This window comes from Canis lupus, chromosome 9, assembly GCF_011100685.1.
Source record: "Canis lupus familiaris isolate Mischka breed German Shepherd chromosome 9, alternate assembly UU_Cfam_GSD_1.0, whole genome shotgun sequence".
Classification (NCBI taxonomy): domain Eukaryota; kingdom Metazoa; phylum Chordata; class Mammalia; order Carnivora; family Canidae; genus Canis; species Canis lupus.
Genome location: NC_049230.1, coordinates 13,672,176 through 13,698,803, shown reverse-complemented (window position 1 = coordinate 13,698,803; position 26,628 = coordinate 13,672,176). Strand labels below are relative to the sequence as shown.

At 43.3% G+C, this 26,628-nt stretch overlaps 1 protein-coding gene and 1 long non-coding RNA gene across 5 annotated transcripts in view; both read left to right on the top strand.

The window, feature by feature from the left end:
• The first annotated feature begins 3,335 nt into the window (after positions 1-3,335).
• On the top strand, positions 3,336-15,812 carry LOC119873413. Its single transcript, XR_005364004.1, has 3 exons — positions 3,336-3,583; positions 9,130-9,276; positions 15,532-15,812. It is a non-coding gene; the product is annotated as an uncharacterized LOC119873413 (long non-coding RNA).
• Positions 15,813-22,098: 6,286 nt separating this feature from the next.
• HELZ (helicase with zinc finger) overlaps positions 22,099-26,628 on the top strand; it is a 165,625-nt gene continuing 161,095 nt past the window's right edge. For all 4 annotated transcript variants that reach the window (XM_038546817.1, XM_038546813.1, XM_038546814.1 and 1 more), the window contains exons 1-3: positions 22,099-22,190; positions 23,551-23,606; positions 24,519-24,610. The gene's annotated coding sequence lies outside the window, so the exon portion shown is untranslated. The remainder of the gene's footprint in view (positions 22,191-23,550; positions 23,607-24,518; positions 24,611-26,628) is intronic.

Below are 26,628 nucleotides of genomic sequence, written 5' to 3'. Positions count from 1 at the left end.
GAAGGATGGTTAAGATCTCTGGTTAAGAGGTGTGGTATAAGTAAGACTCCAGCTTCACAGTGAGGAAGAGGGAGAAGGAAAACAGGAAGAGGAAAGAGGCAAGAAAGGATGAGAGGGGCTAAGCAAGGGTGAGAGGTCAGGAATAAGAGGGGGGAGAGTTCAGGGGTTGTAATTGGCCCGAGGCTGGCTCCTTGGTCTCTGGGGCAGTGGCTTCTGACCTGTCCGTAAGCAGAGCTCCAGGAAGAACAGCTTTATTTGGTACACCATCTAATTCCAGTGGTCATTTGCGGTGTTGGAGACTCCTGACTTCACATAAAGCCTTTATATAACTAAATCAGCTGATTGGACATGATACAAAGGTCAGGAAAAAAAAAATCAGACCACACTGAAAAATCCAACTTGTGTGCAAGTAATGGAATTTTAGTAATGATTGAGAAAGCAACCTGTGGCCCAGCCGCTGTCTTCTCAGACACCAGGGCTGATTATTATGGGGGGTGGGGCGTGATCGTGGCTCTTTGGGGGTCTGCTGAGTATTGTGAAAGCTGGTTATAAGTCTTCTAGTTCCATAAATTGTTATTTTTCTTTTTTTTTTTTTTATGGCCCATTAAAAAAGCTGCCTTACACCCAATATGCATGTCGTTCCTTTCTTGTGAGAAGAATCACAAGGGTTATTTATCTTTCAGCCAAACCTATGGAGTAAAAAGAGGTGTTTAGGTAAAATTAGGTACTTGAAGTTTCCGAGGGAATGGGCAAGTGTGTTCACAAAACACTTCATTTATAGCAAATGTTTATATTATAGCATCCTACAACTGGAAGGGACCCTTTTCTTTGGGTATAAATATTTCTATAAAAGGCTGCAGGAAAAAAAAAATGGGCTGCAGAGATTGAAGTTTGCTTTGTTTACAGGAATTCACTCTACCCCACTCATGAGTATTTCACGATTGAAGACACTTGCCTGTGCCAGTAATTTCAAAATCTAACACTGGTGACTTTTTGCAAGTTTTGCAAAATATTTTGCAAAGCTGGATGCGAATTCCTTTGAAGAGTTTAGGTCGTGGTCAAGAGCTGCTCTCGGGAAATCACTCTCCTGAGTCCCCCAAATGGTTCTTTAGAAAGGCAGAGGGAAACCAAGATACTAACCAAAGCAGTGACAACACAGTGGGAAAGTTCTGGTGTCTCTGAGTCTAGACCCAAGCATTGTGATCAAACAAACTGCTTGGCCTATTAAAAACACACTGAAGGCAACACATTTTTGTTTCGCAACATATGAGAGGGCAGGTTGCCAAGTACTTGGTTATGAATGTGGAATCCATAAAAAAAAAAAGAAAAATCCCTGCACTTTGTCACTCTCCTCATACTGGATTAACCCTAAAGCATCAGAAATCGCAGAAGAAATTGACTCAAGACATTTGCACAGGGAGCTTGCTTTCTTTGCAGCGACTTTATGTAAAGATGTGAAATCAGTTTCCAGGGATTCTTCTGCATATAACTGGCCTGTAGATAAAAAGTGTGAGGAACCTTGAACCTTCCTACTGAAGAGTTACCTTGCTAAGAGAAAGATTAAAATTAAATAGAACAGAAAAAGCCTAAGGGTTGTTTTTTCCCTTAAAGTGAAATTGGACTTATAATTAAAACACACTGTGTTTTGTTTTTTCTTTAAAAAAGGACCTTAAAAAAATTAAAAAAAAATTTAAAAAGGACCTTAGGTTTTTTTTGTTTTTTTTTTTTCCGGTTGGTTCTTAGCCCAAACCTTCATGACTACTTTTATCTTTTGGTAGCAGTATCGAAAGTGTGGAATCCTTATTCATTGAACTGAAGGGACTTTAAAGATCAATTAGTCCAACACCTTAATTTGAAAAAAAAAGGGACACCTGGGTGGCTCAGTGGTTGAGCATCTGCCTTTGGCCCAGGGTGTGATCCCTGCATGGAGCCTGCTTCTCCCTTTGCCTGTGTCTCTGCCTCTCTCTCTGTCTCTTATGAATAAATAAATAAAATCTTAAGAAAAAAAATTTTTTTTTAATTTTAAATAAAATCCACACCATGTGTGGGGCTCCAACTTACAACCTCAAGATTAAGAGTCAAATGCTCCACTGACTGAGCCAGGCAGGCGCCCCTCCAACACCCCAATTTGATGTGCAGGAAGATCCAGAGAAATGAGTAATCAGTCCAAGATCTCACGGCCTTTCAAGACCTAAGCCATCCATCTCTGAGTCTTCACTTTTCCCAGTACCTCCTAACACTTCTAAAGACAAGGCTTGCCAGGTAAGGATTCATCCCTGAACTGTACATTTCTTGCTGTACCTGCTGAAGGAAAGACTCCACTCTGAACATTCAACTATTAGAATATGCGGTTTGGGCTTGTGACCCTCCATTCCAGTTGCAATAGGATCAAAGATGAACATTTCCTCAGACCTCACTCTATTTGGGTGCCCTTTTCCCTCGGAAGAAATCTTGGTTCCCTCGAAAATGCCAAAAATAGGCCAGCAGGGTTTTTCTGGTTTGTTTCGTTTGTTTGCTCATTTGATATTAATTATTAACTGGAATGGGAGAGATGAAAGGCAGGAAGAAAATAAACGGATATTTTCAAATTTCCTACTTTGAAAATGAAACTTTTTTTAAAATATTTTATTTATTTATTCATGAGAGACACAGAGAGAGAGAGAGAAAGAGAAAGGCAGAGACACAGGCAGAGGGAGAAGCAGGCTCCATGCAGGGAGCCCGATGTGGGACTCAATCCCAGGGCTCCAGGATCACACCCCGGGCTGAAGACAGGCGCTAAACTGTTGAGCCACCCCGGGATCCCGACTTTTTTTTTTTTTTTTTTTAAAGATTTTATTTATTTATTCATGAGAGACACAGAGAGAGAGGCAGAGGGAGAAGCAGGACTCAATCCCAGGACCCCAGGATCACAACCTGAGTCAGAGGCAGGTGTTCAACCACTAAGCCACCCAGGTGTCCTGGAAATGAAACATTTGAAAGTAGTAAGAGGTAACCTTATAGACTTACTCTTATCAGAGCTATGGTTTGAGATGCCTATAATCCTCAGGACAATCAGTGGGAAAGGCTTTTTCATCATCCCCATTTTACAGATGGGGAAGCTGCCGCACAGGGAGACAAAGGGCTTGCCCGGGTCATTGGATCATAGGAAAGGGCTCTGCTGGAACCTTGCTCTGGAGTCTGTGCCTCTCTGTGCAGACGATGGGACTCCAGGCGTACCATGCTTTATTCTTCTCTGACCTATCCTTAGAGGTATGGATTTTTGCCTTCAAGTTGTCTTCTTCCTCTTTGACAGTTCTGTGGCCTTTATTTCCTTCCTGCTCTGCTGATTCAGGACCCCAGGAAGCCTGGCTTCCTGTCGTGATCAGTTTGAGGACCGCCTGCAGAAATGCAGACTCAGCAAAGCGGCGCTCACCACGGGAGAGCCTGCAAAAGGTCAGGGGGAAGGGAGGCAAAGGCAGCCCCACAGAGGTGCCCTGCATATTCACACACAGACACGCTGGAAGCATCCGGCACAGAGCAGAAAAGGTGGTAGATCTAAGACTGAAAAGCAAAAGCAACAAGGGTGAGCCCGGAGAACATTATGGTAAGTGAAAAAAGCCAGACATAGACACTGCATAGATACTGCATAGATACTGCATGATCTCACTTTCTACGTGGAATCTAAGAAAGTCATAGGGCCAGAGTAGAATGGTAGTTGCTGGAGATGGCAGGCGGGGTGGGGGCAACGGGGAGATATTTGTCAGAGGGCATACATTTTTATAAGTTTCATAAGATGATGAAGCTCTGGGGATCTGATGTATGGTGTAGTGGCTATAGTTAGTGAGACTAGAGAGTACACTTGAAATTTGCTAATAGAGCAGATCTTAAGCGTTCTCATCACCACCATCCTTCCAAAAAAAGGTAACTATGTAAGGTGATGGATGTATTAATTGACTTGATTATGACATTCATTTCACAATAGATACATATGTTATTATTTAGATTTTATTTATTTATTCATGAGAGACACACACAGAAAGGCAGACACATAGGCAGAGGGAGAAGCAGATTCTCTGCAGGGAGACTGATGTAGGACTCAACTCCAGGACCATGGGATCACACCTTGAGCCCAAGGCAGACACTAGACCACTGAGCCACCCAGGTGCCCTAATATATACATATATTAAGTCCTCATTGTACAGTTAAAAAAATCACCTTGTATAATCCTAAAAAAAGCAACTTGATTGGTTTAGGGGTGCCAGAAAATTTTTTAAAATTATTTTTTCAAAATTTTATTTTATTATTTTTATTTATTTATTTAAAGATTTTTTATTTTTTATTTTTTTTTAAGATTTTTTTAAAAAGGGATTTTATTTGTTTACTCATGAGACACACACACACACAGAGGCAAAGATACAGGCAGAGGGAGAAGCAGGCTCCATGCAGGGAGCCCGACTCAATCCCGGGTCTCCAGGATCATGCCCTGGCTGAAGGGGGCGCTAAACCGCTGAGCCACTCGGGCTGCCCTGGCAGCCCTATTTTATTTTTATTTTTAAAGAGATTTTATTTATTCATTCATGAGAGACACAGAGAGAGACGCAGAGACATAGGCAGAAAAAGCATGCTCCCTGCAGGGAGCCTGATGTGGGACTCGATCCCCAGACCCAGGGATCATGCCCTGAGCCAAAGGCAGATGCTCAAACGCTGAGCCACCCAGATGCCCCTATTTTATTTTTAAGATTTTATTTATTTATTTGAGAGACAGACTGAGAGAGAGCAAGTACGTGGTGGGGAGGGGCAGAGGGAGAGGGAGAAGCAGATTCCCTCCTGAGTTGGAAGTCTGACATGGGGTTCAATCCTAGTATGTCATGTATGTGACCCAAGCAGACACTTAACCAACTGAGCCACCCAGGCATCCCAAGGTGTTTTTTTTTTTTTTTTCAGTAATTTCTACACCCAATGTGGGGCTCAAACTCATGACCCTGAGACCAAGAGTTGCATGCTCTTCTGACTGAGACAGCAGGGTTTCCAGAAACTTTAAAAGTCTATTTATTTCCTTTTAGAAAAGAATGTACTCATGAAAAAATGTTTCACGTCACTTGACATCCAGGAAATACAAATCAAAACCACAATGAGATACCACCTTATACCAGTCAGAATGGCAAAAATTAACAAGTCAGGAAACAACAGATCTTGGCGAGGATGCAGAGACCAGCAATTGCACTACAATCCAGTAATTGCACTACTGGGTATTTACTCCAAGGATACAAATGTATCCTGAATCTGAAGGGGCACCTACACTCCAATGTTTATAACAGCAATGTCCATAATAGCCAAACAATGGTAAGAGCCCAGATGTCTGTCAACAGTTGAATGGATAAAGAAGATGTGGTATATACCTATGCAATGGAATATTACTCAGCATCACAAAATGAAATCTTGCCATTTTAAATGACGTGGATGGAACTAGATGGTATTATGCTAAGTGAAATAAGTCAATCAGAGAAAGACAGGTATCATCTGATCTCACTCATATGTGGAATTTAAGAATCAAAACAGAGGATCATAGGGGAGGAAAGGAAAAAATAAAACAAGATGAAATCAGAGAGGGAGACAAACCATAAGAGACTTAATCATAGGAAACAAACTGAGGGGAGTGGGGAGACTGGGTAACTGGGTGATGGGCATTAAGGAGGGCAGGTGATACAATGAGCACTGGGTACTATATAAGACTTTTGAATCATGACTTCTACCTCTGAAACCAACAATACATTATAGGTGAATTAACTGAATTTAAATTATAGAAAAGAAACAAATATTTGCCTTTATTCCAAAGGAAAAATAATCTTTTGCTTGTTTGTTAAAGTTTTACATTTTTATTTATTTTTAAATTGGGATAAAATTCACATAAGATTAACCATTTTAAAATTTTTATTTATTTATTTTAAATATTTATTTATTTTTTTAGAGAGAGGGAGAGCACACAGCAGGGGGAGGGGAAGAGGCAGGGAGAGAATCTCAAGCAGACTCCTGGCTGAATGCAGAGCCTGACACAAGGCTTGATCTCATGACCCCCACTTAACTGATTGAGCCCCATAGGTGCCCCAACCAATATTTTTTAAGATTTTATTTTTTATTTTTATCTTAAATATTTAATTTATTTATTTGACAGATAGAGCGCAAGAAAGCCCAAGCAGGGGGAGTAGCAGAAGGAGAGGGAGAAAGGACGCCATGGTGGGACACAATCTCAGAACCCCAGGATCATTACTTGAGCTGTAGGCAGGTGATTAACCAACTGAGCCACCCAGGTACTCTTAAATATTTTATTTTTAAATAATCTCTAAACTCACTGTGGGGCTTGAACTTACAACCCTAAGATGAAGAGTCACATGCTCCACTGACTGAGTCAGTCAACAGGTTTTATCCAACGTTTGGCTATTATAAGTTATGCTGCTATGAACATTCTTGTGTATGCCTTTTTTTTTAATTTAAGATTTTATTTATTCATGAGAGACACACAGAGAGAGGCAGACATATAGGCAGAGGGAGAAGCATTCTCCCTGAGGCGAGCCTGATGTGGGACTCAATCCCAAGACCCTGGGATCACACCTTGAGCCAAAGGCAGACACTGAACCACTGAGCCATCCAGGTGCCCTTGTACATTCTTAATTTTACTGTAATTAAATTTAGTGTTTTCCTTTTGGTTAGTATTTTTGTGTGTGTGCTATTAAAGAAGTCCTTCTTGGGCAGCCCCAGTGGCTCAGCGGTTTGGTGCTGCCTTCAGCCCGGGGTGTGATCCTGGGGACCTGGAATCGAGTCCCACGTCCGGCTCCCTGCGTGGAGCCTGCTTCTCCCTCTGCCTGTGTCTCTGCCTCTCTCTCTATGTCTCTCATGAATGAATAAATAAAATCTTTAAAAAATTATTAAAAAAAAAAAAGAAGTCCTTCTAATCCTTGGGTTGTAAAGAGAGTTTTGGGGACTATCTCCTGGTTCTGAATTGTCCAATATAGTAGCTACTTGTCACTTTTTTTTTTTAACTTTTATTTATTTATGATAGTCACACACAGAGAGAGAGAGAGGCAGAGACACAGGCAGAAGGAGAAGCAGGCATCATACAGAGAGCCTGATGTGGGACTCGATCCAGGGTCTCCAGGATCACGCCCCGGGCTGCAGGCGGCGCTAAACCACTGCGCCACAGGGGCTGCCCTACTTGTCACTTTTGAAATGAGAATTAAAATGAAATAAAATGAAAAAAATCAGTCTCTTAGTTCTTTAACTACCTGCCCTATTGAACTTCTTGGTGGAGGTGGTGACCTCCTAACTGACACATTCCTTATGGCCTGGTAAATACTATGTCCTTTGAGCCTTTCTGTGAGACACAACAAACATCTAGTGAGTCTTGCAATTCAGTGTTCCTAATACCTTTCAACTCACTTCACCTTCTATCACGGCAATACTGGATCCTTACCCGAACATTAAGTCCTGTATCTCCGCAGAGCACTCTCAAGTCAACAAGACTCCTCTTGGGCAGCCCCGGTGGCCCAGCGGATTGGCACCTGCCTTCAGCCCAGGGCATGATCCTGGAGACCTGGGATCAAGTCCCACATCGGGCTCCCCCCATGGAGCCTGCTTCTCCCTCTGCCTATGTCTCTGTCTCTCATAACTAAATAAAAATCCTTAAAAAAAAAAAAACAAGACTCCTCTTTACCCAATTTTATCTTCTCCTCCTCCTTTTAAATTTATTTATTTATTTATTTTTAAAGATTTATTTATTCATGAGAGACACACAGAGAGAGAGGCAGAGACATAGGCAGAGGGAGAAGCAGGCTCCTCACAAGAGCCTGATGTGGGACTCAATCCCCGATTCCAGGATCATGACCCGAGCTGAAGGCAGCTGCCCAACCGCTGAGCCATCCAGGCGTAACTTTTAAATTTATTTATGAGAGAGAAAGAGAGACAGAGAACAAGAATGAGCAGTGGGAGGGGCAGAGGGAGAGAGACAGAGAGAATAAGATTTCCCGGTGAGAAGGAAGCCTGATGGGGAACTTGATTCCAGGACCTGGAAATCACAATCCAAGCCAAAGGCAGACACAACCAATTGAGCCTCTCAGGTGCCCCTGTTCTGGCCCCTTTGATCAAGCACTCATAGAATGCAAGTCTCTGGCTGCTGTCACTGCCTACCGGCAAGGTTGCCACCCTTTTGTGGTGTATGGTCCCTTAGCATATCCCTGGCTGGCATATGTGGTGTTATGCTGGTTATAGGCAAAGTGGCTGAGGAGGGGGCTTCTCAGAGGAGCCTATACTCCCTCACAGGGAGAGGCTTCTGCATGGTGTTCCAGCATGGAGTGCTAGCTCTTGCAGGGAGGTTTGGAGATGACGAGCCACTTCTGCAGCACCAGAAGGTTCACACGAGTCTAGAGAGTCAAAATCTTCAGAGCCATTGTCACATGTTTGTATCTCATCTAGAGTCCAGACACAAAAGACTTTGCCTTTGTTGAGTGCTTAATGTCCTTTGGCTTGGTCCTTAGCTTTTTCTGCCTCGCATGGCAGGCGATGAGAGCTTCATTATATGCAACCAAGGGGGCTGGTTTTCACGCCTGGCTTACTATTGCTTATTACATTCTGCTGTGCGTCATCTTCTTGTAGAACATTCATGATGCTTACCAATGGGCCTCCAAATCTCTTTTCTCTGTAGAAGTCTCAAGTGTCTGATATACCACTTTTGCTAGTGCTTTCCCTTTGACCTGTACTTCTCAGGTACCAATATTAAGGCTTGTGCCAGGGGCTGTCTTAAGACCCACCTACTTAACACCAACTCAACAGAGATGGGGCCCTCCTTGGCAGCCTGTTCCAAATCCATCTCTTCGTCTGCTCTCTCAAACTCCTGGTGTCAGCTGTCATGGGTTAGAGTCTTCTGAAGCAGAGGCAGAGTCAGAGGCAGAGTGTGGGGTGCAGGATGTTTATAGGGATAGGTACTTGGGGGAGGAAGGGGAGGCAGCAAGATCTAGGCAAAGGAAGGAGTCAAAACAGTGATGCCAGCCCAACAAAGCTTCAGTCAATAATGTGGCAGAATGTTGCCTTCAGTCTCAAGGGCTTTGGAATGTCCTGTACGAGGTCTTAATGGCACTTTTATGTTCCTGTCCCATTCAGTTACTGGATGTGTGCTGCCCTGGGAGCCATGTGCCTTGAGGCAAGGCAGCTCTGCACCTGAGACAGATCCTGAAGGAGCTGGAAGCTGGAGGCTGTGTGTGGATCACTGCATGGCTGAGCAGAAAGTCCCTTCTTGAGGGCATCTAGGTGACATTTCCATGTCTGTCACGCAGTTGTCTTTAGATTTGCCTTTCTTTCAATAATGTTTAGTTTTACATAGAAGTCTGGTATATGGTCCATTAGACTTATTACTATGTACTCCGTGACATAGTAATTTGACACTGTGGTATCTTTTTCTTTTTTCTTTCTTTTTTTTTAAATTTATGATAGTCACAGAGAGAGAGAGAGAGAGAGAGAGAGAGAGGCAGAGACACAGGCAGAGGGAGAAGCAGGCCCCATGCACCGGGAGCCCGATGTGGGATTCGATCCCGGGTCTCCAGGATCGCGCCCTGGGCTAAAGGCAGGCGCTAAACCGCTGCACCACCCAGGGATCCCTTTTTTTTTTTTTTTTTTTTTTTAAGATTTTGTTTATTTATTTGAGAGAGAGCGAGAGCGAGAGAGCATGTGTGAGAAGGAGCAGAGGTAGGAAGGGGCAGAGGGAGAGGGAGAAGCAGGGTCCCTGCTGAGCAGGGAGTCTGACATGGGACTCAATCCCAGGATCTTGGCATCATGACCTGAGCCAAAGGCCTCACTGACTGACCCACCCAGGCCCCCTCCCCCCAGTGGTATCTTTTTAAGCTTTTTATAATTTATCCGATTATTGCTTTAAGTAGTATATACTATTATGCAGAAATACATTTTATTTTATTTTTTTTCAGAAATACATTTTAATATTGATATTAGCAAGCTTCCTAAACTCACTTATTAATTCTGATTATGTACCTGTGGGTTTTTCTATATACATAATCAGGTCATCTTGTGAACAAGGATAGCTCTTCCTTTTCAGACTTACATGTTTTACTTTTTTCTTGTACTAATCACTGCACTGGTTTGGCCCTTCATTATGATGCTGGGCAGAAGTGGTCAAAGCAGGGGTGCCTGGTTGGCTCAGTCAGGGGAGCAGATGACTCTTGATCTCAGGGTTGTGAGTTCAAGCTCCATGTTGGGTGTACAGATTACTTTATTATTATTTTTTAAAAGATTATTTATTTATTTATTCATTCATTCATTCATTCATTCATTCTTTCATTCATGAGAGACACAGAGACACAGAGGCAGAGGCACAGGCAGAGAGAGAAGCAGGCTCCATACAGGGAGCCCAATGTGGGACTCGATCCAGGGACTCCAGGATCATGCCCTGGGCCCTAGGCAGACACTCAACTGCTGAGCCACCCAGGCGTCCCTAGAGCTTACTTTAAAAGAAAAAAAAAAAAAAGAAGTGGTCAAACAGGCATCCTTGTTTCTCTTCTAATCCAACGGGAGAACTTTCAATATTTCACTACTTGGTATAATGCTTGTAGGTTTTCGTACACCTACACTTTGTTGGAGGTTTTGTACAACCTTAGATCAAGTTGAGAAAACTCTTTTCTATTTCCACTTTGCTAGTACACATATTTAAAAAAAATCGTAAGTGGTGTCGAATGTATTCAACACTTTCCTACATCTTTTAACGTGATCATATGATTCTTCCCTTTTTGTCCATTAATACGGTTAAGTACACTGAACGATTTTTGACATGTTAAGCCAAGCTAACATTCCTACCATAAGCCCATGTTGGCAGTGAGGTTTTATCTTCGTATACTGCTGTATTCACTTGGCTGGTTGTTTGTTCTGAAGTTTTGCAATCTAAGTTTATGACTGAGATTAGCCTATTTTCTTTTCTTTTTCTTTCTTTCTTTTTTTTTTTTTAGTTTTTGGTATCAAGGTTATGTGGGCCTCAGAATGAGTTAAGGATTATTTTCTTTTCCTATTCTCTGAAGGAGTTTGTCTAAGATTGGTGCCATTTTTATTTTTAAGATTAAAAAAAAATTTTTTTAAAGTAATTTCTATACCCAACGTGGAGCTCAAACTCACAATCCCCAGATCAAGAGTTGCATCCTTTACTGACTGAGCCAGCTGGGTGTTCCTAAAGATCTTAAATTATCGATGTAATTTTATTTTATTTTTTATGTTTTTAAATATTTTATTTATTTATTCATGAGAGACACACAAAGAGAGGAAGATATATGAGCAAAGGGAGAAGCATGCTCCATGCAGGGAGCCCGATGTGGGACTTGATCCTAGGACCCTGGGATCATGACCTGAGCCAAAGGCAGACACTCAACCAATGAGCCACCCAGGTACCCCTATAGATGTAATTTTAAGCAGTAGAGACTACTTAACTGTTATGTTTCTTATTGTGCCAATTTGGCAAACTGTATTTTAAAGTAATTTGTCTCTTTTAATCACATTTTTAGACTTATTGGCCTAAAGCTGCTCATAGTATTGTCTGTCTCATTATCTTTTTAATGATTGAAAAATCTGTAGAAATGTTCCCTTTTAAATTTTTTGGCATTATTTGTGCTCTTTGAAATTGGTTTCACCAAGGGTTTATTAATTTTATTAGTCTTTCCAAAGAATTAACTTTTGACTATATTTCCATTTATTTGCACTTTTATTGTGCTTAATTAGCTGTTCTTTTTCTAACTTTTCATGAAGAATACTGCTTATTCTTGTCTTATTTTCTATTACATGCATTAAAAAAAAAAACCAAAAAACTACACGTTAGCATGGCTCTTACTACATCTTAATGTGAGGATTTAGTTTTTTTTTTTTAAAGATATATTTATTTATTTTATGATAGACATAGAGAGAGAGAGAGAGAGAGAGAGAGAGAGAGAGAGAGAGAGAGGCAGAGACACGGGAGGAGGGAGAAGCAGGCTCCATGCTGGGAGCCTGACGTGGGACTCGATCCTGGCACTCCAGGATCACACCCTGGGCCAAAGGCAGGCGCTAAACCGCTGAGCCACCCAGGGAATCCCCAGGATTTAGTATTTTTAAAAACTTTCAGTTTATTTTCTAATTCCCAGTGTGATTTTTTTTTTTAAATTCATGAGTTAATTAGGAATAGTTTTCAAATATGTAGGGTTGTTTTTTGTTTTTTTTTTTTACTTACCTTTTTTCTTCTCATTTTCTAGCTTAATTGCATCATTGTCTGAGAATGTACTCTGTATAATTTAGACAATTTGAAATTTGTTGAGACTTGCTATATTGCCTGGCATTTTCATAAACATTCCATGTTCACTTAAAAAGAATTTGTGACCTGCAGTTATGAGTATAGTATTCTATATATATCTATTAGGTAAAGTTTGCTTATTCAGTTGTCCAAATCGATTGCTTACTACTTTTCATCTGTTCTAATAGTTGCTTATACACATTATCTTCTGCTAGAATTGTAGTTTTGTCTCTAGTTTCTTGCAATCCTGTCCATGCTTTTTCTTTTTCTTTTTAGAAATATTTTATTTAAAAAAAAAAAAGAAATATTTTATTTATTTATTTGAGGCAGAGCGAGTGATGGAGAGCCCAAGCTGGGTGGGGGAGGGTGAGCGGGAGATGGAGAAGCAGACTTCCCTTTGAGCAGGGGGCTTCATGTGGGGCCTGATCTTGGGGATTATGGCCTGAGCTGAAAGCAGACACTTAAAGGACTGAGCCACCCAGGCGCTCCTGCTTTTGCTCTATATTTTGATGATATGTGTATTAGATTCACACAAATTTAGAATTGTTATATCTTCTTGGTGAATTAAGCATATTATCATTATGAGTTGTCCCTCATAAACATTTCTAGTAAAGCTTTATGCCATAAAGCCTACTTTCTTTCTTTCTTTTTTTTTTTTAAAGCCTATTTTCTTTTGGTTAGTTTTTGCATAGAGTGTCTTTTTAAAATTTGTTTTTATTTAAAAACTTGTGGTAAAATAACATAACATAGAATTTGCCATCTTAACTATGAGAAATGTATTTTTATTTCTTTTTATTGTGGTAAAAAACATGTAAAATTTACCAATTTAATCATTTTTAAAGTGTACAGTTCAGGAGTGTTGTGTATTCACACTGTTTGTGAAATTTCTCCAGAATTCTTTCTCACCAAATTGAAAACTATATCTGTTTAACAATAATTCCCTAATCTCTCCTCCCACTAGCCCCTTGAAATTCCCCACTTTTGAATTTGATTAATTTAGGTATATTATACAAATAGAATCATACATAATTTGCTTTTATGGTATTGGTTTATTTCACTTAGCATAATGTCCACAAGGCCCATCCATGTTGTAGCTTTACTTAGTGAGGCTGGATAGTATTCCATTGCATGCATAGGTCATTTTTTTAATCCATTCATATGTTGGCAGATACTTGGGTTGCTTCTACGTTTTTGGTCTTGTGAATAATGCCCATGTAAACATAGGTGTACAGATACCTGTTTGAGGGGCGCCTGGGTGGCTCAGATGGTTAAACATCCAGGTCTTGGGGCAGCCCTGGTGGCTCAGTGGTTTAGCGTCGCCTTCAGCCCAGGGCGTGGTCCTGGAGACCCAGAATCCAGTCCCCTGTCAGGCTCCCTGCATGGAGCCTGCTTCTCCCTCTGCCTGTGTCTCTGCCTCTCTCTCTCTGTGTGTCTCTCATGAGTAAATAAATAAAATCTTTAAAAAACAAACAAACAAACACCCAGGTCTTGATCTCAGGGTCATGAATTCAAGCCCTGCATTGGGCTCCACACTCTGTGTGGAGCCTATTTACAAAGAAACAATCACAACAAAAAAACCTGTTTAAGTCCTTGCTTTCACTTCTTTGGGTAAGTACCTCATAGTGGAATTGCTGGGTCATATGGTAATTCTGTTTAATCTTTTCAGGAACTGCCATAGTGTTTTCCATAGTGGCTGCACAAATTTATATTCCCACTAGCAAAGCACATGGCTTCTTTCTTTCTTTTTAAAAATATTTTATTTACTTATTCATGAGAGACAGAGAGACCAGAGAGAGAGAGAGAGAGAGAGAAAAAGTGTGTGAGAGAGAGAGGCAGAGACAGAGGCAGAGGGAGAAGCAGGCTCCATGCAGGGAGCCCGATGTGGGACTTGATTCCATGACTCTAGGATCACCCCCTAAGCCAAAGGCAGATGCCCAACTGCTGAGCCACCCAGGCATCCCTCTTTCTTTCTTTTCCTTTTTTTTTTTTTTTAAGATTTTATTTATTTATTCATGAGAGACATACAGAGAGAGGCAGAGACACAGGCAGAGGGAGAAGCAGGCTCCATGCAGGGAGCCCGACATGGGACTCGATCCCAGGACTCCAGGATCACACTCTGGGCTGAAGGTTGAGCTAAACTGCTAAGCCACCGGGGCTGCCCTTTTTCTTTCTTCTTAAATTATTTTTTAAAAATTTATTTTTTTTTTTTTTGAAAGAGAGAGTGCAGGCGCACAAGCAGAGGGAGTGGTAGGTAGAGGGAGAAACAGGCTCCCTGCTAAGGAGCCAGATGCAGGACTTAGTCCCAGGATCCTGGGATTATGGACGCTTAACTGACTGAAGTACTCAGTCAGCCATCCCCCCCCCCCCCCCCCCCCCCCCCCCCCCCCCCCCCCGCCTTTTGATAACAGTTATCCTAATGGGTTTAAGGTGATACTTACTCTGGACTCCAAGAGCTGTTGTCAGAAGCAAAGGGCTATAGGGTAGCCCCACATTTCAGATTTACCTTTCTGTTCTGTGTACCTGGTTGTTTTTCACTGTTGTTAACCTTTTGCGTATGTTCAAGCAGATGTTTTGAAGAATATATTGTCTGGTTTGTTTGGGTGGTCCTCAATGGGAAGGCAGAAGCAAGAGGGTAAGATACCAATAATTTACTACTTAAAAAAAGATTTATATATTTATTTTAAAGAGAGAAAGCATGAGTTGCAAGGGTGGGGGAGGGGAGAGGGAGAGAATCCTTAAGCAGACTCTCTGCTGAGTGCAGGGTCTGACATAGGGCTCAAACCCAGTACCCTGAGATCATGACCTGAGCTGAAATCAAGTTAGCTGCTCAACTCACTGAGCCACCCAGGCACCCTGGATTTACTATTTACTTTTTTTCTCCATGTTACCTCCCACATTCTCTCTCTCTCTCTCTCTCTCTCTTTTTTTTTTTTTTACAAAGGTTTATTTATTTTAGAGGAGGAGTGGGGGCAGAGGGAGAGGGCGAGTCACAAGCAGACACTGTGCTGAGTGTGGAGCCCAATTCAGGGCTTGATCTCACAACCCTGAGATCAGGACCTAAGCTGAAATGTAGAGTTGGATGCTTAAGAGACTGAGCCACCCAGTACCCCTCCCACATCTATATTTTAAGGGACTTAAACATCCTACTTGAGCACTCACTGGTTCAAATCAATAGAAGTTCATTACTTTTTTTTTTAATTAAATTTTAATTCCAGTATAATTAACATACCACGTTATATCATTTTCAGGTGTACAATATAGTGATTCAACAATTCTATACATTTCTCAGTGCTCATCACGGTAAGCCTATTTTTAATCCGCATCACCCATTTCCCACATCCTCCCACCCACCTACCCTCTGGTAACCATCAGTATGTTCTCTATAGTTAAGAGTCTGTTTCTTGATTTGTCTTTTTACTTTGCTTGTTTGTTTTGTTTCTTAAACCCCATATACAAGTGAAACACAGTCTCTTTCTCTGACTTATTTTGCTTAGCATTATACTCTTTAGCTCTATCCATGTTGTTGCAAATGGCAAGATTTCATTTTTATTTTCTTTTTAATTTTTAATTATTTATTTTTAAAATATTTTATTTATTTATTCATAGACACAGAGAGAGAGAGGCAGAGAGAGAAGGCTCCACGCAGGGAGCCCGATGTGGGACTCGATCCTGGGTCTCCAGGATCACACCCCTGGCTGCAGGCAGTGCCAAACCGCTGCGCCACCGGGGCTGCCCTTTTTTTTATAATTTCTTTTTATTTAAAAAATTTTTTTTAAAGATTTCATTTCTTTAATGGCTGATAATCTTCCACAGCTTATATATAACATCTCTTCTTTATTCAATTATCTATCAATGACACTTGGGCTGATTCTGTAATTTGGCTATTGTAAATAATGCTGCAATAAATATATCCCTTTGAAGTAGTGTTTTTGTGATTTTTGGGTAAATACCTAGCAATGCAATTACTGGATCATAGGGTAGTTTTATTTTTAATTTTTTGAGGAACATTGATACTGTTTTCTGCAGTGGCTACACTAGTTTGCATTTCTACCAACAGTGAACGACGGTTTCTTTTTCTTCACATCCTCCCCAACACTTGTTGTTTCTTTTCTTTTTTTTTAATTTTAGTCACTCACAGATACAAGGCAATATCTTACTAAGGTTTTGATTTGCATTTTCCTGATGAAAGATGTTGAGCATCTTTTCCTGTGTTTCTTGGGCACCCGTATGTCTTTGTTGGAGAAATGTCACTTCATATCATTTGCCCACTTTTAAAAAAGATTTATTTTATTTGAGAGAGAGAGTGAGAGAGCAGGAGGAGGGGCAGAGGGAGAGGGAAAGAATCTTAAGCAGACTTCCTGCAAAGTGTGGAACACTTGAGGCTTCATCTCAGGACCCCTGGACCATGACCTGAGTCAAAATCAAGAATTGGATGTTTAACTGACCGAGCCATCAAGGCATCCCACTTTGGCCCATTTTTAAATTGGATTATTTGCGTTTTTTTGGTATTAAGTTGTATCTGTTTATAAATTTTGGGTACTATCTCTTTATCTGATATGTCATTTGCAAATATTTTCTCTTGTTCAGTAGATTGTCTTTTAGTTTTGCTGATTGTTTACTTTGTTGTGCAGACGCTTTTTAGTTTGATGTAGTCTCAACAGTTTATTTTTGCTTTTATTTCACTTGCCTCAGGAGACATCTAGAAAAATGTTGCCATGGCCAACGTCAAAGACATTACTAGTTATGCTCTCTTCTAGGACTTTTAAGGTTTCGGAATAGGCAGTAAATTCTTGTTAGATTAAGTGGGGAAAAAAGAAGAAGAAAATTCATGAAAAAAAATGAAAGGGAAAGAAGGGGAGAATGAAGGAGAACTTGGGTGGAATAGAGATAGAAGGGGTAGAAAAGTGGGAGGAAGAAAAGGGGAAGAAAAAAATGAAAACAGGGAACGACAAAATTAAAGGGAACTCTGTAGTTTTACCAAAGCCTTCTAGCCAGTGATTCTTTCAGAACCCAGTTTCTGCTTCTTTAGCAAAAACAAACTGAAATGTCTTTCCCATTATCCTTTCTTTGGAAACCATTCACATACTCATGATTGGTTGTGGAAAAGGGAATTCAGTCCTTCACTCAACAAGTAGTTATTAAGTATTTACTGTAAGCTAGGTTCTGTTGTGGGCAGTAAGGATAGACAATAAATGAACAAAACAGATGTAAATCCTTGCCTTCACTGAATGCGCATGCTAGTGGGCTGTAGTAACCAAGGTGTAGTCATTAGGATGCTAGATTTGCTACAGCAAATCCCAAAGTTGTCAGTGGATTACTGTTATAAAGGTCTATTGTCTGCTCAGCTTAGTGTCGTATGTTTTTTTTTTCATTGTTGCTTTGTTTTTTAAATGGAGTGAGCGAAAGTGCAAGTGAGCAAGAGCAGGTGAGGGAGAGAGAGAGAGAGAGAGAGAGAGAGAGAGAGAATCTTAAGCATGCTCCACACTCAGCCTGGAGCCCGATGTGGTGCTCAGTCCAATGACCCTGAGATCATGAGCTGAGCCAAAACCAAAAGTCGGACATTTAACTGACTGAGTCAGGTGCCCCCATGGTGCATGTATTTTTGATCAAGCAGATTTCCACAGTCCTACTTTTGCTCTGAGTCCATCTGCAAGAACTAGTCACAAGGCCGCAGCCCAGCCAGCTTCAAGAACATGGCTAGGAAATGTGGTTCTCAGCAGCAAACAGACATCTTTGGTGATCAGCAAGCTGGCACCTCACATGGAGTGACACAGACAAAAAACTGAATAAGCAAATTTCCTACTATGTGAACAGGTGATAAATGCCATGGAAGAAAAGCAAGGAAAGAAAGAGTATGTGTTTGAGGAATACTGAAATTTGAAGCAGGATGGTAAGAAGCAGACTCACTGGGGTGAGCAAAGCCTTGAAGGAGGTAAGGGAATGAGGCATGTGGATGTTTTACTGGAGGAGGAGAAACTTTAAAAGGAGGCCATCAAGGCTAAGGCAGAACAAGAGTGAGAGAGGTGGAGAATTAGGTCAAAGAAACGAGAGGAGGCAGATTGTGCTGGACTCTGGTTTCTTTTCTGAATGAGAGCAGTGGAAATCAGAGGGTCGTGTGCAGAGGAGAGAGAAGATTTGATCTGTATTTTATCTAGAGCAGTTGTGGCAGCTACCTTGAGAATACACTGGAAGGCAGGAAAGGGGAGAAGAGGACAGTGGACTGGACCAGAGTAGCAATGATGGTGTGGTGATGAGAAATGGTTGGATTCACTATACATTTTGAAGGCTAGGCAGGATTTACAGATGGATTGAAGGTGGAGTTTGAGAGAAAGGAGGGACTGTGGCCTGAGCAAATTTCAAGGATGGAGTTGTCAAAAATGGAGCCAGGGAAGACTGTGGTGGGGTGTATTTATGGGGTGAGATGACTATGAGAGATCCAAGTGGGGAGGCTAAGAGTCTGAAGCTTAGGAGAAAGTTCTGGACTTGAGCTATAGGTCTGAAGTCCTACTTCGGGATAAAGATGGGATTTAAAGTCTTAAGACTGAGAGATTGGGGACAGGCTGGTCAGGGGAGTGTTGCTGAAGAAGAGAGATCTAAGGACAGAGTTTTGGGGTTGAAAAGAAGGGTTGGCCAGTAAGAGGGATGAGGAGGAAAAGGTGGGGTAGTGGTTGGGGACTTACATGGAACAGTGTGTTTATCAGATCAGAGTCACAGTGGAGTACCATTAATATTGGCCCAAGAGCCTGTTTTCCCCCATTCCATTCCTATTTGCCTGTCTCTAACTGTGTGTGGTCAGAATGGCCTGAAGAGATGGAGGGGCCCAGTCCCTCGTTCCATGCTCCAGCACTCTTTTTCATCACTACTGCCCTAATCTGATAAATGTATGGTCATTGGGGCACCTAGCTGGCTCAGTTGGTAGAGCATGCATCTCTTGATCTTGGGGTTGTGAGTTTGAACCCCATGTTGGGGGCAGAGATTACTTAAAAAAAAGAAAGAAAATAAAATCTTAAAAAAAAAATGTGTAGTCATTCATTCAACAAATATTTTGCTGAGCGTGTATCTATGTGCCAGGCCACAGTCTAGGCATTGAGTGAAAAACCCGGATGAGGCCTGTGTCCTTGTGGAGCTTATACTCTAACGGGATGGGGGCACATAGTAGACAAATATGATCATTTCTAATAGGGTAAGGGAATAGTGAGTGACCTCTTTTGATCAAGAGGATCAGGAAAGTCCTCTTGGAGGAGGTGACATTTGTGTTGAGAGCTGAAAGATGATGGTCATGAGATGTGGGGCAACCAGGTTTTCACTGGATGGAAGTCTGGGGCGTGACAGAAGAAGAAAAGGCCAGTGTGCCAGATCGTGGGGAGGGAGGGAGGCAGTACCCACCTCACACCAGAGATTGTAGGTCACAGTGAGGAAATTTAGATTTTATTCCAATAGTGATGGGGTTAAGCAGAGAGGACTCCGGTGTTAACATTTTAGGGATGCCACAGGGTTGGTCAGATGGAGAATGTAATAGAAGGCAGAGTGGAGGCAGGGTAAAGAGTGAGGAGGCCATCTAGCTCAGCAAACAGGTGGTGTCTCAGACCAGGACGTACCCTGCAGTAGATGACTGGACCAGCAGTCAGAGATAAAGTGTGCACCTCTCTGGGTCAAGGGCTATGCAAGGCAACAAGTGGTACTTACTAAGGAAGCTTCTAGGAGGCACAATCCTTGTACACCCCCTCCCCCATTCAGTGTTTACTTATAGACAACTCAGACCTCATCTAAAGTGCCATGCAAAAACAAAGCAACCCTTAAATAAGTGATGGGAGTGTCTAAGTGCACTAGGAGAACTGGAAAAGGAGCAATTAGGATACCCTGCGAAAACGAGACTTTGTAGCCTTCTTCAGATGGGAGGGCAATCCATTTTTCAGAGGGCAGCAGCAGGGGGGGGGGTCCTCTGAGCCCCCACCCCCTCGGCCACAGGTCCTGCGTGGCTGCTTGTGCTGGAACAGCTAACTGGCTCCAGGCTTCAGTTTTAAACTCGGTTGAAAAGCGGGTGACTCAGGGGAGGTCCCTCCCCAGCACGCCTCGTTTGGGGCCCTGGAGTGACTCATTACCTCGTTCCCTCCCTCACGGCTGACCCCGGGCCAATCCCTTAATGAGTCTACACCTCACTCTACTCATCTGGCCCGGGACAATTGCCTGGTGGATTTTTTATTTTTTATTTTTTTTGCTCCCTGGGGGCAGGGCTCACGTCAGCAACCATCCAGGTTCCTGGAGAGAAAGGCAGCGAGAGAGAAGCTGGTCTTCGGGTCTGGAGGGGAGCAAAACCCTAGGGACGGACTCAGGCCCTAGGCGCTCCTCGCGGAGGGGGTTTCATGCCCGCGCATTCTTCAAATTTCTGAGCCCTTCAACCGCATTTAGTGCCGAACAGAGGGTTTCGCAAGCACTGGTGTCCTAGAGGATTTTCCCTTGGACGTCTCTTCGTAAAAGCTTGCTTGGAGGAAGGAAAAAAAAAAAAAAAGCAACCACAGCAGGCCCCCCAAAGTCTGAACGCCGAGTACCAGCGTCCCTGGGAAGAGAGAGCTGGGGGACTGACGCCGCGGCTCCTGGGGGCGTGGGATCCCCGAGTGCGCTGCTCGCCCGGCGCCACGGAAGCGGGGGGCGGGGGGCGCCCTGCAAAGAGCCGGCGGGCGGGAGCTCGGGCCAGGGCGGCGTGCGTGGGTTTCGGGGTTGCTCGCCCCGCATCTCTGCGCCCCCCACTTACAGCGCACCCCGTTGCCGCATGGCCACTCCGAGCATCCCCCCACCCCCGCCCCCGCCCCCGAACTCCCGGGACCTCGCCCGGCCTCCGGGGATCGCCTCCACCCTGGGATCCGGCAGGTGGCCCCGGGTGGGCGCACGGTCCCCGCAGCCCCGGACCGCCTCCTCCGCCGAGGGGCGTCGCCAGCCTCCCGGAGCCCCGGGGCGCGCCCCCGTCCCCGCCGGACCCCGCAAGCCCGCGCCCCCGAGTTACCTGCCCCGGGAAGTCCCAGTCCGCACTCCGCCTGGAATGCGACCGGGTGGGCTCGGCAGCGCCCGGAGCCACATTCCTGGGGGAGGGGTCCCCACTCGAGGGTCTCGGGTCACGTTACCGGCCGAGGGGAGGAGACAGCGGGACAGGGAGCAGACGGGGAAAGTTGCGTCTCGCGGTTACTTCTCCCCCAGCCCCCGAACGCGCCTTGTCGCCGGGGGGCTCGGGGACAGTGTCCGCCCAGGCTCTGGAGCCCGACGGCCCCCGGAACGCAGTGTCGGGACGGAGGCACCTCTCGGCCCGCGGCGGCGGCGGGGCTGCGGGGCTGCGGGGCTGCGGGGCTGCGGGGCTGCGGGGTGCCCGCTCCCGGGCCCGGCCGGCGACCCCCGGCTGCCCCGGGGCACGGAGACGGCCGCCGAAGCCCGCCGCCGGGCACCGAGGATCCCGAGCAGTAACAGACGCAGAAATGCGCATAAATAAATCAATGAGCAGCTCCCCGCGCTGCCAGCAGCAGGGAAACCTCGGGCTGATTAAATGCAGACGTGGGGTGTCTGCCAGGGCAGGAGGGCGGCGGGGCAAAGGGAACAGGCGTGGAGGCGAGGGCTGGGGGAAGGGAACCCTAGGGCCGGAGCCAAGAGGAAAACCCAAAGCCACATTTTGAAAATGGGGGTGGATTTTAAATGCAAACAGCCCGGAGGAGGGGAGGGGGCCCGGCAGCAGGCGCCCGGGCCGGCCCGCCCGCCGGGGCAACTTTCCGGGCGGGAGGTGCGGCCGGAGGGGCGGCGCCGGCGGCGGGAGGCGGGAGTCGGGGGCCGAGGGGGGGAGTCACTTTAAAGGCTCTTTCTTACCCATAATGCTTTGTGGGGACGTTGACAAGTGGATCCAAGATGGCGTAGAAAGTAATGACAGGTAAGTCCTGACTTCCCCCTTCTCCGCTGCCGGGACCGCTCCGCGAGCCGCCGGAGCCCTCCGGGGAGGAGACCCGACTCCCCTGCAGTCCCCGGGGCCCCGGGAGGGCCGGCCCTCGGACGGGCTGGGGACGCAGGCGGCCCGCGGCGGGGCCTGGGAAGCGGGGCTCTTCGAGGCGAGGCCCGGACGCTGGGGCTGTTTACAGCTTCTTCCCCTCCTCGGTCCCCTTCCCCTCCGCTGGGGGCCGCGGCGCCCGGGGCCCGGGCGGTGGAGGGGGGCTTCGCACACCCGGGCCGGGAGTCTGCGGGAGGTTTCCCCCGCCGCGGGCACTCGGGTGTGTGTGAGTGTGTGTGTGTGCTGGGGGGGGTCGAGCCGCCTTGCACGCTCCCCTCCTCCGGGTCACGGCTGCGGGTGGGGAGCGTGCGGGCCTCCCACGCCCCGCGGGATCGCCCCCTCGGGGCTCGGGCTGGCGGCGGGGGGGGCGGCGGCAGAAGTGGGTCAGGGCTGCGCCCCCTCCCTCCCCCGCCTGGGGGCTGTTGCCTGAGCTTCACCCCCCCCCCCCCCCGCCCCCCGGTTTCTCCGCCCCCTCCTCGGAAATTCTCATTGGCCCACGAGCACATCAACAAAAATAAAAACAGACTATCTTTTCTGGGAGATTGTTTTAAGACTCCCCTTCTCTAGGGCTAAGGGACTGCAGTTTTATTTAGGGAACTTTGGTTCCTCTATCCCCAGATTATTTGAGCTCTCTGCACCCTCTCCTTCACCGAGGATCCTTCAGACGGGGCTGGGAGCCAGGGGCTTAGGGTTCTTCTTGGATTGGGATCCTCGGGTTTGGTTTGAAACTCGAAATTGTTATTGCTTCTCCCTCACGACTTAGACTTTTCAGGCAAATCGTTAATATGATGTGTATAACTCTAGGGACAGTGGATGGGGGGGGTGTGTGGGGGGGAGGGGGAGGAGAAGTTGTCCCGGCTGGTTTGTTCTTAATTTTGCCCTCTCTTTAACTTATATTAATGAGGATTCTTGTCCTTTCTTTCTTTCCTTTCTTTCTTCTTCTTCTTCTTCTTTTTTTGAAAGTAAGATCACTCAGTGCTGAAAGACATGGCCTTTTTTTTTTTTTTTTTTTTTTTTTTACGTTTTTGGATCTTAACATTTTATAATCTATTCTTACAGCACACAGAAAGGAGATGTTTTTGTTTTAAAGCAAAACGATAATTTGCAGAACTGCATACTGTAGCCTTTTGGTAACTCGTTCCATTTGAAGTTTAGCAGCCTTCTCACTTGAGGCTGATAAAGTATTTGCGGGTCATGTCTATTATTGGTGTTGTACAGACACATTTTACTTTTCTGTTTGCCTCAGGAATTGGATGAAGTAATTGATCACTAAAGAACTACAGTGCTGGTGAGATGTGTAAGGTGAGACTGCAGTTAAGAATGATTTACCTTTTCCCCTTCATTTTAATCAACACTTAAGGGTGAGGCTAAGTAATTTGATGAGACTATCTTTATTTTCCAAATATCTCAATTGATCAAATGGGTATGCAGGCAGGGCTCCCTTTAGAGAGGAATAATGTGTCAAATGTACCCAACTTTTAAGTTGTTGCAACACATCAACCATAGTGGAGCTTATCCAGAGCCAGACGTTATTTGCAGTTATCCTTGATCAGTATCTTCACCAGGAGCAATTATATGTAAATTTCCTTGTGTAACTTTAATTGGATGTCTTAATTTCTTATGTATATTGGTGTCCATCACGTACTCTACATTGAGTGTTAGTGATTGTTTATGTGGATTTTGTGTGTCCACAGTTAATGGGACCCTTGTCAAGAGCACCCCTTCCATTGGAAAAATTTATTTTAGGCATTGGTCACGCCTTTTCTGAATAATGGAATAGTACTTGTCTCTCCCATAGTTATTTTGAAATAAAAACAATAATGTTGAGTTTTGTTTTATTAGGGATAAAAATGGTTTGTCATTATTTTCTGGCCACATGGTGTGTGTGTTGGAAGTGCTGCTTTAACTGCTCTGCTTTGGATTTAAAGGGCATTATTGATAAAGTGTTAGTGAACAGTATTTTATAATGAGGAGGAAAGAAGTTTGCTAATTTTACATTTTTCACAAACAATTTTCTCAATTTTAAAAATATTTTTGATGGTTTATTGAGAAAATGTAAAGTTATTAGGGTCACTGCAGATTTGTGTGTGTGTGTGTGTGTTTTCCCAACACATATGGATAGCCTTTGGATTTTGAAATCCTCTCACAAACTTTTCCTGTCTATCACAACATCTGTTTAAGAAGAATAAGCTGTTCTTTATTTTTTTTTTCCAGATTGAGGCATTCTGTTGACATTTTGCCTTACAAACAAAACAAAACAAAACAAAACTTGGGAGAGGAAGGTGGACGTAAATCAAGATCCTTTTGTAAGTGCATACATCACATTTGCTTATGTTTGAAACTCCGTGCTTGTGTGTATTACATATATTTTTATTTTTATTCTTGGCAGAGCAAATATGGATTTTAAAATTTATTTATTTTCAGCTTACAGATGGAGGCATATTCATGCCTTAGACCTTCCAATCAGAACCTTTTCTTTTTATTTATTTATTTGACTTTACAGATTACTTTGTGGAAAGGAGCAAGTAATCTGCTTCTTAGCCTATGGAGATGTTTGTTAGCCTATGGAGTCTAAAAATGGAATATTTAGGGGCATGTGGCTGGCTCAGTTGGAAGACCATAAGATTGAGATTCTTTGGATTGTGAGTTCAAGGCCCATGTTAGATGTAGAGAATACTACAAGAAAAAAACCTTTAAAAATTGAATATTTAGAAATTGGTAATCTCTTGTGACTAGTGTTGTTTGGCCTGAATTGTGTCAAGACATTTTCCACAATTTTCACACACGTAGACCATGTGAAGTGTTAGTAGTCACTTCAAAGCAAAGTTAGTAGCTGGCTATTAAACAAGTTGTTAACAAAGTATTCTAAAATAGGAAATACCGTAATATTAAAGTTTGGAGCTAAGTAGAGGACACTGTCTTGTAGTTGAATAAAGACATAGCTTTTTTAGTCTATCTAAAAACTGAGAAGCTTAGGACATTATTTTTAGGGGAGGCTGTAGTTTTGGAGAGTCATTAAGTACTTCTTCATCAGGTAGTAAACTTGATTTTTGCCCCTGTTAGCAAGATTTTTCATTTTCTAATATCAAAAATATTCAGTCTGTGTTGTAAAGTCTGTATACATTTATGGACTGTCCAGTTTGTTTTTTACTGGGGAAGGGAGTGATGCCAACACAATAGGAGAGATCATTCCTACTTGCAGAGGGCCTTATGTAGTTTAAAAATAAACAGCATATTCATGAAAGGCTAAGAATATTGCAGAGGGACCTACAAATAAGTAGACAATATCTTATACATGCATTCTTTTTATTCCCTGTTTAAGAAGTAGGCTTGGTATTAATATTAAATACAAGTCATTGTATAATTGTCACACTCTATTTAAGATCCAAAATACAGGCTCAGCACAAGAAATAATGTCCTTTGTCTGCTGTTTTAAATGCATAGAAGATTTTGGGCCAAGTTTATCAACTTGTTGATAAACAAGATAGGGTGAGGAGCTACTTAAAAATTATTATTATTATTTTTTTGCTACTTAAAAATTATAAGCAAATTATTATGTTTGTTTATCTTCATAAACTTAGATGAGTGTACATTCAGATATAATTTGATTTCTAAGTAATACTTTGAAATGTTTTCTGGGAAAGAACTAGGTTATGTGTGGAGAATGTGGCCACAGCAGCTTACAGTTCATTTAAATTGATGGGTGTAGTCAGGATTTATGTAGCATTGGCTAGAAGCAACATAAAACATAGTGGTTTGTCACTTCAGGAGTTGCTGGGATAATACTTTTGAGTAATCCTGAATTTAATAGAGTTAATATTCCTCTTTTAAAAATAATATTGTAGATGTAACATGAAGATTTTTTATATGTTTTAAATACAGAAGAATATATAATTTTTAAAAGCTATAAATTGTCTAAAATAAATTGAAAGTTCTTCAGCACACTACCAACTTGTTTACTTGTATAAATTGTACTGGGTCATTTTCTCTAAGAGCAGGAAGTTGTTTGGTAAAACCAGAGTTGTATGTTCATCTTGCTTTTGAACCAAAAACCCCCTGATTCATCATTAGATCTTCAAAGAATGCATGGCATATTTTTTGAGTGAACCATTATGAAGTGTGAATGTTTGTGATTTTTGTTATTTCTGTGCCATTTTTTTAGGTGTTCTCAGCACATCTGAATTTGCCTTTTTGCTTTCTTCTGTGGAAATTCTCCTTGTGGTGAAAATATTCCCATAAGGCGAGCTTCCTGGCACTAGGCAATATGTATAACTAATATGGTTTTAAACAATTGTGTGTGTGTGTTTTTTTTAAGATTTTATTT